A 14,943-nucleotide genomic window follows, 5' to 3' on the forward strand; every position below is an offset into this window, starting at 1 on the left:
GTCTTCTCCTTGGGCTACACATCCTCAGTTCCTTTAACCCATGTTCATATAGCATGATTTCTAGGCCCCTCTTGATGCTCATCAGTCTTATTAAAATATGTCAAAAGCTGAATACAGCAATCCAGATGTGGTCTGGCCAGGGTAGAAAAGATAATGGCACTCCTATGTCTTTTGCTTTTCTGGCTTCCATATAATATTATCCCTGAAATGCAGTAGATCTCAGGGTATCTAGGTGGCTCAGTGGATTGAAAGTTAGAGACCGGAGGTCCTGGGTTCAAATATGGTCTCAGATACTTCCTACCTAGGCAATTTACTTAACCTCCATTGCCTAGCCCTTATCATTCTAGGTATTTAAAAAATTATACATGTGAAAACATGTAATCATGTAAAACATGCTCATATTAGCCATGTTATTTTTTAAAAGCAAGAAAAATGAATTGAGAAAATTATACTTCATTTTTGCACTCCAAGTTCATCACTTCTCTCTCTAGAATTTTTTATCATGGGTCCTTTGGAATTTTCTTGGATCATTTAATTAACAATATTGATAGTCTTTCACATTTAATCATCATTACAATATTGCTATTTCAATAAACAAATATTTATGTCTTCTCTGTGCTAGTTAACTTATTTTGAGTTTTCACTCTTTTTATATTTATTATTTATTTTAAAATTCTTCCCACATCTTTCTGAAACCATCTCCCTCATTATTTCTGCACAATAGTATTCCATCAGTCATATACCATAACTTGTTCAGTTATTCCTCAATTGGTGGGCATCCTTTCAATTTCCAATTCTTTGCCACCACAAAAGTGCTCATTTTAATGATAGCAATCCCAAAATTTATATTCTAAATTCCAAAACTTCAGCTCCCATCATATACTTTTTAATGTCTCTTTAAGGGTTTGGGTTACAATGGGAACCTCATGTTTCTAGGGTTAAGGGAAAGAGGTTACCAGAGGTGGAAAAAAATACAGAAAAGGAGATGGAAGAATGCTGAAGAAAAACTTTATACTCACATATTTTTGTCATATTATCATTAAAGGAGGCCAAATATTTGCCCATACTTGGAACTATAATCCAAGTTTTCCATTTCCCAGTCTGATGCTATTTCTGGTTCAACTCCACTTGGTTTGTCCTATAATTGTGAATTTTTTCTGCCACCAATGTTTGACCTAGATAATACAAATGATGTTGATCACTGTGGAGAGAGTAGATATTGTATCCAATGTGTGTACATAGATGTGTTTGTGTGTGTGTGTGTGTTTTACATATATGTCTATATAATGCACAAATATCTGAATGTTGTGAGTATGGATAATAGATAAGATGACATTTGATGTCTACATCTCTAGATTTCCTTTTTGAAAAAAAGTTATTTAGAATATTTTCCATGGTTCCATGATTCAAGATTCTACCTTCCTACTCTTTCCCCCCCAACCCTTGAAGCTGACAAGCAGTTCCACTGTGTTATACATGTATCATTGTTCCAAATCTATTTCCATGTTATTACTATTTGCAGTAGGGTGATCTTTTAACATCAAAACCCTAATCATATCCCCATTGAACTATGGGATCGATCATATGTTTTTCTTCTGAGTTTCTGTTCCCACAGTTCTTTCTAATAAGTTCCTTTGGATTGCCCTGGGTCATTGCATTGCTGCTTATAGAAAAGTCTATTACATTCAATTATGCCATAATATATCAGTCTCTGTGTATAATGTTCTCCTGATTCTATCCCTTTTGCTACATCTCTATATTTTCTAAGAAATTCATCAGTAGAAAATGAGAAACTTCAAATTTACCTAGAGTACATTCTATGCTCTTTCCCTTGTTTTTCTTAAATCATTGTCTTATGGGCACAGATGTCTTTTTTCTTTTGGTCTTAGTATTCTCAACCCCTGGCACAGTGTCTTCCATTATTTTTTTTTTGTTATTCAGTAATTTGCAATTGTTTCTGACTCTTCCTGACTCCATTTGGGGGTGTTCTTGGCAAAGATATTGAAAGGTTTGCCATTTCCTTCTCCAGCTCATTTCACAGATGAGGAACTTCGGCAAACAGCAATAAGTGATTTGAGCAGGGTCACACACAGCTAGTATCAGATTTGAATTCCAAGCCCAGAGCTCCATCCACTATGATACCTAGTTGTCCCACTTCATTTATCAGGTGTTTAATAAATATTTGTTGAAATAAATGGAACCTCCTACCAAGTAATTAAAGTACTTAGGGTAAATGTTCTTGATATTTTAACAGTTTCATATCGCCAAAAGTGTGGGACTGTCTCTGTGCATCAACTTTTCCACTTAAATCTCCTTCACGCACAAGTGTTTTTGTGCACACTCATCTATGTGACAGATGAAAGTGCACAAAGACAATAGTCATCCTCGGTTACCGAGAGACTACTACTATATTGCCAAAAGTTACCATGTAACACAAAATTTTAAATATCAAAGTGGTACAGAGAATGGGGTTTTGGACTGTGGAGTCAGGAAGACCTGAGTTCAAATATAGCCCCAGATACTAACTGTCTGCAAGTTACTCAACCTCTGCCCACCCCAGTTACTGCCTCTGGAAAATGGGGAATATAATAACATCTACCTCCCAAAGTAATTGTGAAGATAAATTGAGATATTTGTAAAGCTCTCTTCAAGAAGCACAAAATAAAAAGCACCACATAGTGCTAGTTATTATTATTATTGTTTCAATTACTATTTTTATTCCTCCCTCCTACTATTTTGGTCCTCTACTCTTTTCCTGTCTTCTCCTTGAAGCAGATTTCTTGACTGCCTACAATTCAATGAATACTGCTGATTGTTTTTGGAGAAGAAAGGCAACACTAGTCTGGAAATCAGGAAATCTGTGTTCTAGAACTGGTTTTACCACTAACTCTTTGATTTTCTACATAACTTCTCCCCCACCCCCATTTTTTATTGTCATGAAAAACACACTTCCATATTAATCATTGTTATAAAGAGCAAAGTCATATATAACTAAAATCCCAAAATAAATCCCAAAGTACACTGATGTGAAAGACAGCTCCAAGAGTCCTTTTTCTGGAGGTAGGTGGCATTTCTCATCAAAAATCTTTCAGGACTGACTCAGATCATTGCATTGCTGAGAGTAGTCAAGTTTTTACAGATAATCATCATCCAATATTGCTGTTATCATGTACAATCTTCTCCTAGTTGAATTTATTTTGCTTTGCATCAGTTCCCTCAGATCTTTTCAGTTTTTTTCTGAAATCATCTTGCTTATTTCTTATAGCACAATCATATTCCATTACTAGCATGTACCAAAATTTGTTCAGCCATTCCCCAATTGACGGACATCCTCTCAGTTTCCAATTCTTTACCACTGCAAAAAGAGCAGCTATAAATATTTTTTTTGTATAAATAAGTCCTTTCCCCCCTTTTTGTGATCTCTCTGGTATACAGACCCAATAGTGGCATTACCATATCAAAAAGTATGCATAGTTTTATAAACCTTTGGATATAGTTCAAGATTGCCTTCCAGAATGGTTGGATTAAGACACCAACAATAAATTAGTGCCTCAATTTTGTTGTATCTTCTCCAAAATTTATCACTTTTCTTTCATCATATTGGTCAGTCTGATAGAGGTGAGGTGGTACCTTAGCTTGTTTTAATTTACATTTCTCTAGTCAAGAGTGATTTAGACATTTTTTCATATGATTATTGATGACTTTGATTTCTTCATCAGAAAGTTGCTTCTGTATATCCTTTGACCATTTGTCAATTGGGGAATGGCTTGTGTTCTTATAAATTTGACTTCTTTATAAATTTGAGAAATTATAGCTTTATCACAGTCATTTGTATAAAATGTTTTCCCAGTTTGTTGTTTCCCTTCTAATCTTGGTTAGATTAATTTTTTGTACAAAATCTTTTAAACTTAATGTGATCAAAATTATTTATTTTACATCTTATAATAATCGCTGTCTCTTGTTTGGTGACAAATTCTTCCCTTTTCCAAAGATCTGCCAGGTAAACTATTCTGTGTTTCTTTTAACTAACTTTTAACTCATGTACAAAGTTATGCTCAGAGATCTTTTCAGATTTAAAAAGTCTACAAAGGTTAGATTATGGATTGATTACTAGTCTGGAGCATCTCTGGTTTCCCAAATTGTTTTTCCTTTCCTTCTCCAAATGCTCAGGGAAATTTTTTCTCTGGTGGCACTGATCATGACCAAACTTCTATTATAATAACTTGGAGGTATATCATATTCTCCCCTTCCTGCCCTCTCTTTCCCACTTCTCACTATATTTTAGGGTACATGAGAAAAGAAACATGTATATATTTATTTTTGATATTATCTATATTTAGCATTGTGCCTTGCAGATAATAGCTTCATAGGTTTAGAGCTGGAAAGAACCTTCAGGATTATGAGACAGGTACCTATAGCAAAATTTGAACTATTAAAATATTTGAACTTATTCAAATAAGCCATTAATTTCAAATGATATGAAATGAGGGGGAAGGGAATATTGACTGTCATTATTCCTCATATCCCTATATATTGCCTTAGTTTTCTTTTTTATATAGTTGACTAGTCTCTCTTTCTGGACTTGCATACTATTGTTTTCTTGATGCTTCTTCTGCCTATCTGAATATTCCTTCTCAGTTTCTTTTGCTAGTTCAATATCTTTCTTCTATCTCTAAGTATAAACATGTAGCAGAGCTATGAGGCAAGTCTTCTTTTCTCTCTCCTTTGCTGATGTCAGGAAGTCCTATGGGTTCAATTATATTACTCACAAATCTACATATTAACATCATTTGTCTTCTGAACTTCAGGTCTTCATTGCCCATTGTTTTCAGTACATTTCTACTAGGGTGTTTCATTGGCTTCACAAACTCAACATCCCTGAAATAGGACTCAGCATCTTCTCCCAAATCCCAAATCTAACCCTACTCCATACTTTTCTTTATTTTTTTTTAAATTGAGGGCTCTATCATCCTCTAAGTCTCAGAGGTTCTTAACCTCGATGTCCTATTGATTGTGGGTAACCTAGGCACCAAGACTGGTCTGAGTTCCATAAGGTAGCAGGCAATAAGAAACGTTATAGGAATCCAGACTCATACTAGACATAAGATCCAATACTTAATCCATGAAATAACCTTGATTAAATCAGGAAAACCCCAAAGTCCATAATAACAAACTCTGGCTGCAAAACTAAGACAATTCCACAGACCCTAGTAAATGGAGATAGGAAGCATCAAAGATGCTATTGGAGCACCTTACCCAGACAACATTTATTGCATGGGACCATGAATCTGAAAACAAAGGCACCAAAACAGATTACAGATGAGAATTGAAACAGGTTACCCATATCCCTCATCCTACACCTAAAAAACACTCTTTCCAGGGGAAGGAAGAGAGGGAGGGCATCCCAAGGAGATAGTAGCTAACAATTCCATGCATTCCCCCATTAAACATCACTATGTCCATGGTGACATGCCAGAAGAAAACTTAGTTGAAGCCCCAGAATCCATGCAGACACAGAAGCCCCAAGAACAGTCCTTGATAAACAGTCAGCCCATGAGCCTAACCAAAATGTACAAGAAGAAATAGAGATACTAAAGAGACACAGCCCAAATAACAATGAAACTGACACAGAATAATACACAACACATATAGTATAGTAAACATACATTAAAAAATCTCTATCTCAGACCTGGGCAGAAATATCAAGACAATATTTAACTCACACACATGAAGGTGGCAAAAACATTCTGTATAAAATTTCACTCATATGCATCAACATATTCACTCTTACATGCATGCATAGAATGATCTTACACACTTATGATCCTGTAGCTCTGGATATCTGAGACTATATTTTAAGGTGAGACAACAGTCAAGTATGTATCCAGTAAAGGCGAAGACATCTGGACCTGTGACAACTTCAAGCAACACCAAAGAATGGAAGACACTCTAACAACTGGAAAGAATCAAAGACATTATGGGGGACAAACTTCAGGAAATGGGTCACATAAGATTAATCGCCAATCACATTAACATCACATTTAGGGATGCACATGCACAAAAAACTGCATACAAGAATATAGAAGATGATTGAGCATCAGGCAAATATGAGGAAGAGGAGTTCTGGAATATTTTTCTTAGTACAATCATGCATCACTACATATTTTAGGACATAAATCAAATTTCACTCTGATATTAGGGACTGATTTGTAAATAAGAATAGCCCAAGAAATTGTATATTTGTAAATAAATCTCTAATAGGACTCATATAGATGGGAAGGAAATGACCTTCCTGTCTGGATGACTTCAAACCAGATGATGTTTACATACACACACACACACACACACATATATATATATAAATAACATGTAACATATGTAAATGTGTAGAAAACCCAGACATGTACATATGTAATATACTAATTATCTAATCAACTAATGTAGATAGGAAGGAAAGAGTTAACATTCTAACCATTAACAGATAGGGACAGATTAATTTAGGGTGGAAAAGGGAATGTTGTAACTAGAGAAGTAACATAGGGACAGAATAAACCAGATTTCAATAGATACAAGTTAGTATGTATAAATATATCTAACTGTTATGAGTTGTTACATTGGAATTAATAGTATGTATAAGACATAGGATGGTTTAATTTTACTTAAGAGTTAAATTTTATATTGATTGCAATAGGAATGACATTTGTATTTAGAAATTGTTATATTGTAAAAACTTTGTTGACACATGATCCTAACTCTCCTTCCTATGACTTAGCCTTTAGCATAAGATAGGACCTTAGGTTAGCAAATAGATAGATTAGGATAAGATTTATTATTTTGGGAGGGGGGAGGTTAGATGGGAACAATAAGTAACATAGATAGATTAAAATAGTCATAGAGAAGGTAAGTTATGTGGGCTCATGGTGGCACCATGCTAACAACAGGAAAATGGAGGATTGTGACAGAGGTTTTGCACTCAAGGAAGAGTGGAAGGCTGAAGGACTGCTGAATCTTTTCTCCTCGATGGGGAAGGGGCCCCAGGAGGTCTGGAATATTGAGAAGAAAGAAGATTCTGATTTAGATTCAGTTAGCTCTCTCAATCTTGAGAAGCCTAGGAGGGAGGTCTGGCCAAGACTTTCTCCTGAGGAGATACTCACTCTTTTCCTCTCCAGGTGACTGGACATTCATCTCTTCCCCCTCCCCAACCCCACCCCCCCCACCAATTCCCAACTGAAGTGATACCTGAAGAAGACATTGAGCCTCTGTCAAACTTATCTCACAGCTCCTGGTGCCCTGGGTCTGAACTGTGTCAGTTGGGCCAAGACCAGGGCAAGTCAAGTCTGACTGTCTTAGGGAGCCCAAGGCTGCCAAGACCTGGGTTGCCCAACTCAGGAAGGGAGGAAAAGGGTAGCTAGAGTAGGGACAACTCCCCTGCTTTCCTCACAAACCTTTTCCTGCCAGTCATTTCTTAGTGTTATCCCCAGCTGACTTAGTTTATAATAAAGTTGTTGTCTTTTCCCCAAAGTGACTCAAGTGTGAGTGGGCCAGCTTGATAGGGAGAGTAATCTCCCTGAAGAAGAAGCTTTAGACACTAGTATTGGAGGAAGGCAAAGCCAGTTTGTGAGAGCAGCCATAGCTGAGGAGGGAAGGCTGAAGGGGGAAACTACTCAACTCCCCTCTTCTCTTTCTGAGCCAACTTTAAACATCAGCTGCCTCTCCTGGATCCTGCTTTCAGGGGGAGATATCCATTCCTCCACTATCCCTTTTACCACCAACTAATTCCTCCATTACACCAGGATAGAATACAAATGATCTGGCACTTAAGATTCTATACAATCTGACTCCAACTTACCTTGCCAGGCTCATCTCACATTATTTCCTTTCAAATACTGTATGCCCTAGCCAAATGAAACCCCTCAATTTTCCCCAAACTTGGGAATTTTTAGTTCTGCTACTGTGCATATGTGTAAGCCATCACCTATTCCTTGAATGTGTTCCCTTTTTATTGCTGCCTCTTAGCATCCTCCCTTTAATGTTACCAATAATTAATGGTTTCTTCTTCTTCAAGTCACTTTGTATTTACTTATCTATGTACATGTATTCTTGTAGGATATAAGCATGAAGGGAAGTCATGTATAATATTGATGGAAAGGTAGATTTGACACAATTTGTGAAAGGTCTTGAAATGTCAGAGGTTTTCTTTGATTGTAGAGGTAACAGGAGTCACTGGAATTAATTGGATAGAAGGGCCAGTGTAGGAATCCCAGAACAAAAACGGTGTGTTCTCTTAGTTTTTATCTAATAACTGTAGCTAGTTTCATACTGTAAGAGAGGTTGATGCTTTCATTAGAGCTATAACTGCAGTTGCTACCTACCTGCCCCCTTAGCTCAACTGCCCTGCATCCCTAATTATGGCACCATCTGGAGCTGACTCCCAAATGGTAGAAAGGGAAAGTATTACCTTTCATTTTTAATGTTACTATTGTTGGATCTTGTCAAAAATTGTTTACATACCATTTTCACACTCATTATGTCATTTAATTATGACCATCTTGTGAGAAAAGTAAACTCCATTCAAATTATTTTTTGTTTTTGTTTGGTGTATTTTTGTTTGCTGAATTACATATATATTCCACTGGACATCCTGATACAAGTAGCTTCTACTTGTCTCATGTTTTAAAAAATCTTAGCATTTATATAGCATTTTCAGTTTTGCAAAACACTATCCTTACAACCATCATGGGAAGTAGATGCTAGCATTATTCCCTTATTATAGATGGGTAACATGAGAAAACAGAGGTTCAGAGACTTATCTGGAGTCACACGTATGTGTGTCAAAGTCTGAGTTTGAACTCATGTCCTCCTGACTCCAGGTCCAGCATTCTGTTCAAATGGCTCCATCTAGGTGTTTTGGATTCATTCTCATTAAGCTAACTCCTAATAAAAGTGTTGCTTTCTTCTCTTAGTTTCTTTTTTAATAGCCAAGACACTTTCTACTTTTATTAATCATTTCTTCAGCTTGGTTTTGATTTCAAATAATATTCTCAGTCATTAAAGATTAATTTGCAGAAATGGGCTCCTTTCACCTCCAAATTGATTTCATTTTGTAATTTCATTCATAAAGTGTTTGCCCTTTAACAAAAAATAAAGGAATTAGTATACCAAACATAGCATGGGTATATTATTGGAATCAGAATCTGGTAAACGTGTTTCTTAGTTTTCAAACCCTAACCTAAAATGAAAGTAAAATATTTAAAATACAGACATGTATTTTATAATAAATATTCATTTATTATTTATTATAAATACAGACATGTATTTATAATAAAGAAGAGGCTGCACATTGTTGTTGTTCAGTCATTTCAGCCATGTCTGACTCTTCATGATCCCATATGGGGTTTTCTTGGCAAAGATACTGTATTGGTTTGCCATTTCCTTCTCCAGATCATTTTACAGATGAAGAAAATGTGATAAACAGGGTTAAGTGATTTGCCCAGAGTCACACAGCTAACAAGTGGAAGAAACTAACCAAATGCTAAAAGGAAACATGATGTCATAGTGTAGTGATGCTTATTTGATCCTTTGACATTAGTATGCTCTGAATCATATATACCCTTAACAATATGCATAATACTAACTCCTCTTGTAAATCTTTTACCCATTCCATGGCCTCTTTGGTCCTGCAGCCAAAGGGGCACATCCAACTTCCCATTATGCTCTTTGGGGAAACTGTGATAAGCCTCCCTATTGTCCAACAAAGTGAAGTTACTTCACTTACCTGATAGATGTCAGAAAAATAAATACAAAAGGGTGATTCTGCTCTTGGAACCCCTTGGGAAATTCTTAGCATGACCAAACCAGGAACCAGCAGGTACTGGGACTCCCTATTCTCATCCATTACCACTGATAAAACTTGACCTTAATTCACAGCAAAGTTCACAACCTTTTGCATTTTCCTTTCAAGAACGCTCATACCTGTGACCCCAGGGCTGCATATGTGCTCTTTACTCGTGGTCTATGCCCTTCCCTATAGGCAATACCAAGAGGTCCACTGAGCTGCTCTCCCACATTAAATGCTTTCTTTCCCTCCTTATCTTACATCATTTGTCTGTTGTCAACTGTGGTAAGAGGCAAGTATCACTAGTAAATCTGCCCCTGAGTGACTTAGGAATCCAGCCTTTCCTGATGAGCATGACACTGTGATGAGTACAAGGTCTGTGGGTCTTAACTCCATGTTCTAGGAAACAGGGACTCCTGTCCCTTGAGAACTGCCATGTTAGTGAAGACACTGGCTAACACATAAAATACATAGAAATTATACTGAATTTCAGATAGTTAGGGTGGAACAGTCGAGATCTGGCTCAGAACATCAACACTCAGAGGGCATGGAGTACTTATATTTTTTTAATAACTATAAACAAAGTGATAACCCTTGGCAAGAATAACTAGTTAAAACAGGAAACTCTCAGATGGGTGCTTCCTTTCTCCCCACATAACACCATTGCAAATGGTCACATTCCATATTAGCACTGCCCAGTATCGGTCTTCCCCCTTCCTCCCTTGAGAGCAGCTACCCTATAGGACCAGCAGTGACCTCTGGGTATCGTTGGATCTCTATCTTAATAGGATCTTGAATCCTAAAGCCTGAGATCCCCTTATACCAGCCCTCCAAATAATATTTTATAAAGTTTATTTGGTAGTGTCTGTCATGCTACTTGTCCAGAGTGTATTTTGTGGAGCTTGCCCCAGCTTCCAGAATTAGCAGCTATGGTTCTATTGAATGTGAAATCAAAAGACCTGTTTTCAAGCCCTGGCTCTGTGTGAGCTTGGACAAATCATTTTACCACTTAAGACCTTAGTTTCCTCATCTATAACATGAAGGATTAAAATTGCTGACCTCTCTCCCAGTTGTAACACTGTGATCCTATCAAGTAATATAAATTAACCTAGACTTATGGTGAACATATACTGCAACAAATAATTTAAAAAACTAGTGGTGTGTGTAGGGCAGAAAGGATAGCTGGAAAAGATAAAAGGAGATTAATTAACAGGGCAGTAATTAAATTAAGAAGTAATCAAAGGGAAATAATGATTGGGAATTTCTCTAAATATACTAGATGATTTCTCTAAGTTCCTTAGAGTCTGATTTTCTGTGTCAAGATACAAGCAATAGGAGAGGGGATGGTGATGGGAGGGTGATGATGTTTCTTTGAATGGCTTTAGAGAGATGGTGCCTCTAACAGACACTGAATTTAATTCTAGGCATGAAAAAGCTCAGAATGTGCTGAGCTCAGAGAAGAGAGAAAGACATGATTAAAGAGGTGAAGAGATTGATAGATGGGGGAAAGTTTTATTGCTTTACGGAATGCTATTTGATCAAATGATTGGTCTTGTGAAAAGAAATCTTGAATGGAAGTCAGGAAACTGGAAACTTGGTATCAACTATACCACTGCCCTTTTTGGCTCTCAGTTTACCTTTCTGTATGGAAGAGATAAGAGTGTTTGTTTCATACTCTTTCTAGGTTCGTTATGAGGATCACATAAGATAATATATGTAAAAGCACAATTTAAGATGCATCCCAAATACAAAATAGTCTGGGAGTAGATGGTTGGGCATGAAGCAAAGAGATATGTAATAACTATTTGCAAATACATGAAAGATACATGAAAACACAAAGAGACAATACTTTGAGGAGATGACTCAAGAAGGAAAATAAAAAAATAAAAATGAGCAAAGGAGTATAAAATTTGATCTCATGCAGTGTTTTCCAGGAAATTTATGCTAAGACTTCCAGTAAAGAGCTAGAATCACTATAGCATAAACTATCTGGGACCTAGAAAAATCATCTGATCCAATTATAAAAGCATCAAAATCTAACTGTTGTTTATCTTTGAAGATGTGTTTCTATTTGTGTTTGCATATAGGTATGTGTATGTTCTAAAGACATTAGCACACTCCCAAATCAGCCACTCAGGCATTATACACTGAGAGCTAAATTGGACAGAGGGAGAGAGGGGGTTGGGAGGGGAAACGGAGAGGGAGAAAAAGAGAGGGAGAGGGAGAGAAAGAGAGGGAGGAGGAAAGGGTGAGGGAGACAGAAAGAGACAGAAGGAGAGAGACTGAGAGACAGAGAGAGACACAGACACACATACACAGAGAGTTATTTTCAAAGGACTCCCACATATCATTGTAAATCCTAAAGCTTCACCCCTGCTTCTGCCAGCTTTCTCTCTTTATTTGTCAAAACTCCCTCATTTCATTAGACCCTTCACTTTTCTCCCTTACAACAAAATTCCTCTAACAATAGTCCTCAATTAAGCAGAAAGCTGCAAGACTGGTGTTCAATCTGCTTTGGGGAATTTTGTAACTCTTTACATCATGGCTATTTCTCACAGCTGAATCTGCCTAATCTCATATTAGAGCAATGATCTTGGTAAAAGGCTTGGTCAATATACTCCATATTTGATTCTAATTATCCTGCTCTGATCCTTGCAGGTTCATATAACTATTTGAAATGTTGTGTGAAAACATACTGTATATTGAATTTTTTTCTCTCCACACAAAGCATCTTGGTCTTCCATTTGTTCAACAGAGCTTAAAAAAAATCCAGCAGATGATATCAAAGCACTCATCACATTCCTATTGTCCAGGGAATAGAGAATCATTCTAATGATTTCTAAAGAAAATCACTACCTGATGATAGCCCACATTGCTGTCACTTACCAGATGTCTAGCTTTTGTTGGCACTAACTTGGATAATTTCTGTGCAAGGTAATGAATGAAAATGTTGGTGAACCTGCAAAGCTTCATCCTAGAATATGCTCTTTACCCATTGATTTCAAATGGCCTCTCTTTAGACTGAAATTTGATTTCATTTGGTTGAGTGATGCTGTTTCATTTAAACCTGCATTTGTATTGAAACTTCAAATAATAGATCCTGCTTTGCATTTCAAAAAGAATCTCTGTGTTTATGAAATCACTTTTGAATTGCAATTACAGTTATTTGTCTCTGGGATACACAACATATAATTGGGTCAACATTGTTAATGAGCTACTAGTGTCATTGTTAATGAGTTACCCATGTTGGTTTCAATGTAACATCCACAGCAGGTGGCAAACACAATATGTTAAGATAGATCATTATGTTAATACCACAAATATCCAAAACAAGGATATCATTACAAATACTCAACTAAAAGGTTAAAATAGAACAACTGGATGAAGAAAACCCTACTTTGGTTCAAGTTTCATTTCCCCATAAACTTTGTTTTTTAGCTTAAGATGAGATCTTAATATTTCATGGTTCATAAAAAATGTCTAAAGCAGAGATTAAGTTCAGCTCACCTTTAGCATTCTAATCCTCAGAAAGTAATTGACTTTAATATGTTGAGTTTGAGCTGATTCTTTTGAAAGATGAATTTCGTCATTTATACATTCAATAAATTTTCATTGCCCTCTTCCATTGTGCCTATTCTTTTGCTAAATGTTTTAGAGGATATGGAAGGAGTGGAAGATATGATCATCTCAAGAAGATTTTTCTTCAGGAATCACACCTCTTTGAGACAAAACAAGTTTCTTGGCCATGGTAGGTGTATAATAAATACTTGTTGAATGGGATAAAACTGAAGGGGGGGAACCCCTTAAGCAATGGAGGACAGCATAGGATTAAATGTCAAAGTGAGTGATAGAGCAATAAATATAAAAGGAGTCTTGTGAAAAGAGAGAGGTCAGTGTAGGGGGAAATCATGGATAAAGGCTAAAATAGAAAAAATATAATTTAATCAAGGCTTTGAAAGAGAAGTGAACATTTCAGAAAAGGAAAATAGCATGAACAATAACTCTGAGGTAGGACAAGGTATGATATATTTGGGAGGTGGGATAGGCCGGTAAGAGTAACATAAATGTTCATATCAAGTTATGGAAAATATAGTTGTTAGGCAGATTGAAGCCAGATTTTAGAAGACATTCCCTGCAAGCCAGTCTAAGGAGTTTGAAACTGATCTCCAAGGCAATGGATAAGGGTATAATGTCTGCAAGTCACTTAACTTCTCTGAACCTCAGTTTTCTCATCTATAAAATGGAAATCAAGAATAGTTCAATTAAATTTAAAAAATGGTGAGTGCTTATGAGGCTATCAAATAGCACAATGAATAGAGAATGGCTTTGAAACCAGGAAAATTTGGGTTTGAGTACTGCCTTTGACAAATATTAATTGTTAATTGTTTACAAATCATTAAACCTCTCAGTACTTTAGGTAACTTTCTAAGATTTTTAAGTTGAAGAGAATATGATGACCTACATTAGTATATATGAGTGGGGGGTGGGAGGAATTCCAGTTCTCTTCTCCCAACGCTTAGTAAGAGGCTTCTCCCAAGCAAGGACCTTTATCTCTAAGGCCTCCACCAAACCTTATTTCCAAAATACTATTTTAGGTGATGAAATTCAACAAGTTCTAAATATGACTAATTGTATGAATATTTTAGTTTATATGTCTCCATCTTAGCAACAAGAATAATGTGAGAGAAGCTGTGCAATGCCTTGCTAAAATCCAGATCTATTGTCTGCAAAAGAGGTGGTTGGTATACATGACTTTCAAGGTAATTTCCAACTGAATCTTTGATCAAGTGATTTTAGGGTCACTACATTCCCATACTTACTAGTCTCCCTAACCCTGTCAAAAAGTCTGGCATCTCTTGTCTTTGATGATTTATGCTGACTCCCAGCAATTACTAATTTCATTTGTAAATGCTCACATACTATTCCTTTAATAATTCTTTCTAGAATTTCACTGGAAATCAAAAACAGGCTCCCCAGTCTGTAATTTGAAGACATAACCTTTTCTGTGGTTGGTTTTGAAGATTCATGTATGTACCTTTTTTCCTATCCTGTGGTTCTTCTCCCTTCCCCAGCAATTTTCCAAATAACATTGGTTCAGTTGTCCTGGT

Source organism: Monodelphis domestica, chromosome 3, assembly GCF_027887165.1.
Source record: "Monodelphis domestica isolate mMonDom1 chromosome 3, mMonDom1.pri, whole genome shotgun sequence".
NCBI lineage: Eukaryota > Metazoa > Chordata > Mammalia > Didelphimorphia > Didelphidae > Monodelphis > Monodelphis domestica.